This window comes from Mesocricetus auratus, unplaced genomic scaffold (genome assembly GCF_017639785.1).
Source record: "Mesocricetus auratus isolate SY011 unplaced genomic scaffold, BCM_Maur_2.0 Super-Scaffold_4256, whole genome shotgun sequence".
Taxonomy (NCBI): domain Eukaryota; kingdom Metazoa; phylum Chordata; class Mammalia; order Rodentia; family Cricetidae; genus Mesocricetus; species Mesocricetus auratus.
Window position 1 is genome coordinate 57,856,205 of NW_024429182.1, and position 6,820 is coordinate 57,863,024.

A 6,820-nucleotide genomic window follows, 5' to 3' on the forward strand; every position below is an offset into this window, starting at 1 on the left:
CTTTGGAAGTGGTAGATTTAGGGTCACTGGGTACTAAGTGTTGTTCTGGAATGAGCCCTACTGGCCTGCTAATGGGGACACACGGGTAATCACAGAGGGTGAGTCTCAGGCTGATGCTGGCACCACTAGGGGCAGTGGTGATTTTTCAGCAACACTGAGAGTATTTGGAACCTTGGAGTAAAGTATTCAACTAGGTTTGGCCAGAGGTGATCAGTCAAAGTAGAACAGGAGAGTAGGAGGGCCAATGATCCACAGAAGAAAGGAAAGGAGATGCCAGGTCCCTACCTTCTAGGGCCATTCTGGTCATGTGGCCTCCCTGTCTACAATTCCATCATTCCAGTGGCCTCAGCAGCACTTGGTCTGTGGCGAGGTTCATCTGATCCCCCAAACTTGTATCTTCAAGACTGCTTTACCTGCAGTCTACCCTCTGCCTCTTGGTCTCTTCCCTCTCTCTAGCTGACCACTTTTGTGTGTGCATCTAGGCAACAGCAATCTGCAGGTCTCCAGGGTCAGGTGCAGAGACTCTCCCCTTGGATGTGCCCTCCAGGAACAGCTGTGTCCCTGCTGTACCTACAGGTTTGAAGTCCAGTCACTCTCCACTGCCAGGACCACCTGGAGCACAGGACCACCCAAACCTGTTCCATAAACCCCCCACTTCTACATCTTTATAATAGATGTCACATCCCATACCCCCATCTTTGTGAAATCACCAACACAAACTCTTTGACCAGTCTGCTGTCATCCAGGGTTAGCAGATCGGAGACTGAGGTACATTCCAAGGAGGTTAGCTAAGAGGCACCTGTGACTGTGGGTGCCATGGCTAGTGGAACCTACTTGTTCCATTGTATTATGGGGACAGGGGCTGTGAGGGGTCCAGTGCTGCTGAGACCTTTGTCCAAATCAAGAGGCCTCTCTGAAAGAAGAACCTCCCAGTTCTTCCAGAATTATTTAACACAACCCAGGACCAACCCCAGATAAAGATAGGTCTTTATCCAAATCAAGAGGCCTCTCTGAAAGAAGAACCTCCCAGTTCTTCCAGAATTATTTAACACAACCCAGGACCAACCCCAGATAAAGATAGGTCAAGGAAAAGAAGGGAGCCCACTACTTCTAAGGACCTAGTAATAGAGTATCAGCAACTTGGTTACAGCCATACATGGAAAAAATTCATATGAACCTGTAGGGCTTTTGTCTAGGAATGCCCAATAAATGTTTCAAACTAATTTTAATAGATTAGGTCATTAGGCCAGAAAAAAAACTAAATACACAATCATTAAAAAAACGTTTCCCATTGCCCCACCTAGTGTCAGGCAGGGTCCCAGTGAAATTCCTCGCCTTTTCCACCTGTTTCTTTTTGGTTTGATTTTGAGACAGGCTCTCTCCGTGAACTCCAGGCTGGCCTCAAGTTTGCCATGATCCTCCTTCTCAGCCTTCCAAGTGTTGGGATTTCAGGCAGGTATTGCCATGCCTGCTTCTGCCTATCTAGGGAGAGAGGCTACAGAGCATTTGGGGGGACAGTCAGGAGAGGTTCAGAATTCCTGCAGACTAGGCCTGCTTCTAGTTAGCCTTTGCTAACCTAGAGAAAGAGATGGGAGTAGATAACCCAAGACCAAGGAGTATAAGTCGCAGGGCAGAGGCCACTACTTTGGGAGTGCTTTTACAGTAATTAAGCTGTGGGTCCTGGACTTGGAAGGGGTGTTGACACATTTGGGAGGGGCTTAGGGATGGCAGGTGGCCAAGCTTCAGGCCCATGTGGGGTGCGGTTGGGAAGGTGTACTCCACTTATCTTCACTGGTTCCTCCACACTGTCTATTATTCCATTCACATTTGTCTAAGAAGGAAATGAGGCTAAGAAAACACAGCACTGGCCTTGGGAAGGGTTGCACAGCACTCCAAATGCAGATAAGAGACCGACGTGTGGATACATCTGAAAAGGACCACAGATGCTTTTTGCTGTGTGCATTTTCCCACGCTTTGAAAAACTGAAAGCAGGGTGGAGAGTCACATTTTAAAATTGGTGCTTTTGTTCCTTTCCTCCTTTACTTTCTGGCACATGGGATATTGTTGTATGGCATCTGGGGGCCCCATCGCCAGGGTTGGGGAAGCCAGAGCCAAATTCAGGATTATGGGGAGCAAGGAAAGGAGACATTGTTTCCAAGGCCTCTTGGATCCCTTGAGAGTATTAATCCATTTCCTGGGAAACAGCCCAGGCCCCTGAATGCATTCCCTAGGAGACAGCACCAGGGGGCCCTCATCCTGGCTCCTTACTGTCTTGAACATACAGTAAGGCAACCAGAGTGGAGGGCAGGCTGGGAACATGCACCCACACCCTGGAAGGAGGAGAGAGGAAGGAGGTTTGCAGTGGTGGTATTAAACAGATGCAGTAAATGCAAGTACTGCATTTGCCAGGAGCATGCATTATTTTTTCTTCCCTCCATTTCTGGAGCAACAAAAAATTGATGCAAAGAGAAACTGTGTCCAAATTAATTTAGCAAACACTGTCTATATGGAGTCTTCCCAGCCCACTGGTAACAGCTGAATCAAGATGGAATGGTAAGCTGTACCTTCATCTACCATGGGTTTTTAGCTCAGACTTCCTTGTATTGACTCACTTAATGAGATGGCTTCTGAGGCAAAGGTGAGGTCCCAGCCACAGACCTGCTTGGAGGCCAGGAGAGGTGCCCTACCTAGCATTTTCATCCCGCCTGCTCTTGCTTGCAATAAGACTATTTATGGTTTCAATTTAGTTTTTATTATTATTGCTGTTTGCTTTTCAGAGTTTAAAGATATACATCTCCTGCCTCACATGCCTCTAAAGCGTTCCTCAGCTGTCAGGGAAGAGCATCACAGTCATGGTGAACACAGATAATTAAAATCAACATCTCAGTTCATTGAGTCAATTTCTTTGAAAGTTTTTTTTTCAACACCGGGTAACCCCGTGTGTCACTTCTCTGTACCCAAATAGCTGGCGAGTTTCCTTTTTTTTTTTTTTTGCAAAATGAATGTCTCTCATGAAATTTGCATTTAATAAAGGTTGCTTTCCTGCCTTTCTCAGGAACCTCTAATGCAATGGTCCTCTCTTAGTCCTGACCTGATAGTTTTCCAAGTGATGCAGGAGGGTAAGGAGCTGCCTATGGTTGCCATGGCTACTGAGTATGCATTGTACTGCCCCATGTTTGCTCATACATAGAGTAATGTGAATTCTATTAACCCCAGGAGTATTATCCTTGGACCTCCAACTCCTTCTGTGCAGAAGCCACAGAGCTCTGCCCTGACTCTCTTCCTCGGGGTCCAGGTTGGGGATAAAACTTGGGCTGTGAACTGTAGCCCCACAGCAGCCCTGAAGCTAGATGCATTTCAGATGTCAAGGCTTTTATGAGTGAGTGTAGTTGTGGGGTTTCATGAAGAAACCCACAGTCCTCCCTCTCAGTTAAGGATCTTTGTGGAGAGATTGTAGTTCAGGTGATTATAAGAGTGCTTGTCGTCAGGCGCTGGTGGTATATGCTTTTAATCCCAGCACTCGGGGGGCAGAGGAGGCGGATCTCTGTGAGTTCAAGACCAACCTAGTCTACAAGAGCTAGTCCCAGGACAGCCTCCAAGGTCACAGAGAAACCCTGTCTTGAGAAAAAAAAAGAATGCTGGTCTTAGAAGTTCCCCCTTTCAAATGACAGGGTATGCTCAGAGGGAGGTTAAAGGACAGGGTGTGCTCAGAGGGAGGGCATCGAAGACACTGCAGTTTTCTAGGCTTGAAGTTTCCTCTCCATCCTTGTCCACCCTCTGCTCAGCAGTCATTGTACCTCACTTCCTGAGTGGTATCATTCAGGTAGGACGGCAAGAGTCACACAGCTGAAGATCTCCCACATCCGTTGGGGTCCAACCCCACCACCCTCGCCTTGAGAGCAGAGGCCAAGCACCTGCTCATTGTTGAGGTCGCCATTCCTCATTGTGCCCTTAGCACTGATCCTCTGGGAAACCTGGGATCTGCACAGTACCTCCTTGTATTCGCAGCTCCCCATCCCATAATCATGACTTGATCTCTCCCCATCTCCCTCTGAGCCCCCTACTCTTTGAGCCTTCCCCTGATATGTTGGGATGAATGCCAAACACACCTGAGCACCTCCTGAGCAATTGTGTCGCCCAGGCCCTGGGCCACGGGAGGAATGCTGTTCCCTGGCTTTTTCTGAGGCCCTGTCATAGAACCGGCAGCTCCTTCTCTGGATAGACAGATGCCAGTGCTGGACGTGACCAACAGACCTGCCTGGCTAATGCAGTGTACACAGAGTGACCGCAAACTGGCACCTGGCAGACCTTTGTGCTTCTGTTGTGGCTGTAAGGGGGCTCAGGTGGCTTCTCCAGGTGTGACACAGGATCGGAGGGATTGTAAGCTATACCCTGGAGTCATAGTACACTAGCCACAGCCCAATCTCCTGCACTCCTGTTTCAACTGCATGCAAGCATGATTGTACTGCACATTGCCAGGCCTGGGATTGTTGTTGGCTGTTCCACACTTTGTCTCTGGTGACAGGCTAGGGTTCCTGCCACACACCCCCATCCTCAGGCCACAGTCCAGATGAGCACCCAGTGCTCCCTGGTAGCGCTGCCCATTTTCCCTCCCGACAGGTCTTTCAGTCCCGATGTCTAGAAGCAGCAGAAAGCATCTGACCTCCTCATGACAAGACAAACAGCAGACCAGACGGAAAATTGAAAGCATTTCATTTTCATTAAAACATATCGGATACTAAGAATTGTGTTTTCCTAATCGCAGCGCTGGGCTTGAAGCCAGGGCATCTCTGCTGACGTCACCCGCGTGTGGAGGCAGGCAGGGCCCAACCCACTGATGGTTGAGAGCTCTCGGAAGTTGCTGGGAGCTGAAACTGTCAGAGGATGCTCCATTTCCCTGTGAAGCTAGCATGGCCTAGGGTTTGGAGCTTTCATCCCCCCACCTGTGACTGATGCTGTGATTTCCCTTGACTGTAGATTTCTGAATAGATAGCTATCCACCCATAGTTGAGAGCTGCATATAGTGCAGTCAGTGGCTAGTCAGAGGACTCCAGGACTACAGCAAAGAGCAGGCATGGGAAGAGAGGACCAGAGCTGCCTATCAGGTGGCTAGAGCCATGGGCTCCTGGAGCTGCAGGATCCCAGGGGACAGATGTCACTGCCATCCCACCTCCTCACCTGCACATCTGTCTAAAGCCTGTTGGCTGTTGGGGAGACTGGACCTAGAGTGTAGCAGCCATTTCACTCCTGTTCTCCTTTGGCTGTGAGGCTTGGTCCCTCATGCCTACTTGTATCCCAGTTTCCATAAAGTAGGCTAATTCTTTAAAAGACTCCTCAAGGCTGGGGTGTATGTAGTACCAAGGTAGGGATGTAGACTGTGAGCTAGTCAACTGTTCTCATTCGAGAAGATCACAAAACACACACACACACACACACACACACACACACACACACACACACACACACACACACTGACTCTCCTGCCCCATCCCTGAGCTTAAAAAACAATCTCTCTTAAAGTCAGAATCTACTTTCCTCCATAGCAAAAAAGTCCCCATAATCAGGATGAAGTGTGATTCAGGGCCTCCGTCCTAACTGGTTAGACACACAGGGGACCCTGAGTGAGGCATTGTGGAGGACACTGGCAGGAAGCGGCCAATGGCTGTTTGTGAGTAGGTGTCCTCAACACCAAATAGGCCATGCTATGAAACAGATCTCCCAAACAGTGCCACAAAACAGCTGTTTATGACACTTAAGGGTATGAAAATTCAGTTCAGCAATCCCAAGCTGGGTCTGGATGGAATCTTCCAGTCACAGGAAAGCATGTTCTTCTCTCTCTCTCTCTCTCTCTCTCTCTCTCTCTCTCTCTCTCTCTCTCTCTCTCTCTCTCTCTCTCTCTCTCTCTCTCTCTCTCTCTCTCTCCTCCTTCCTTTTAAAAATCATTTGGCTGGTATCATTATGGGTAGAAATGCCACCACCATCACTCCCACTGCCTTCCGATCCCATTCCGATTCTCACAGGTGGCTTCCTTCAGCCAGTCCCAGAAAGAGAGTCCTGGGCTGGGTCTGTACCCTCTGAGCAGGAACTCCTGGGATGAGCCTGAAGCCACAGGCTCCCAGCAGGGTATCAGGACCCTGCAAAAAAGTAGTTTCTCAGTGAACCCTGCCCAAAATATCCAGAGCCCTCTCTGTACACTCTTTGTAGTTACACCATCTGTCATCTGTTAAATTAATTTGAGCATGTCCCTTTGACTCCCCTAGCCCCAGCATGAAACCTGGGACACCAAAGACCTGTCACTTTACTTTGCCATTTGCGGATCTAACTTTGGTGCTATGAACAGAACTCTGAATTTCCTCAAAGACGTTTACCTGTATTGCCTCACTCAACAAATAGTCCTGCAAGATGTCCATTGTTCCCAAAGGCATAGGTGAGAGAGATGGGGCTATTAATACATGTTCAGGACAAAATCTCTTACTGAGGAGGAGAGTGCTGACCTAAGGGTACCCAGGGACTCGTCTGAAAGCCAAAGGAAAGATTCTCTGGCAGGTGGATCCTCCACCTAGCCCCTCAAGGCACATTCTGATGGAGTGGCAGGGGTTCCAGGAAGCTGGGTCAGGTGGACAATGGGCCTAATGCAGCCTTGAGAGCAAAGGAAAAGGGCTTTGGGACACATCTGGATAGCTGGGGACAGTGTGTGTGTGTGTGTGTGTGTGTGTGTGTGTGTGTGTGTGTGGTGTTTCCTGGTCATGCCCTGCTTCCTGGGCTACAGTGCTCATACACTCACTGTACTGATAACAGTGCCAGATGCCAGCCCTCTCTG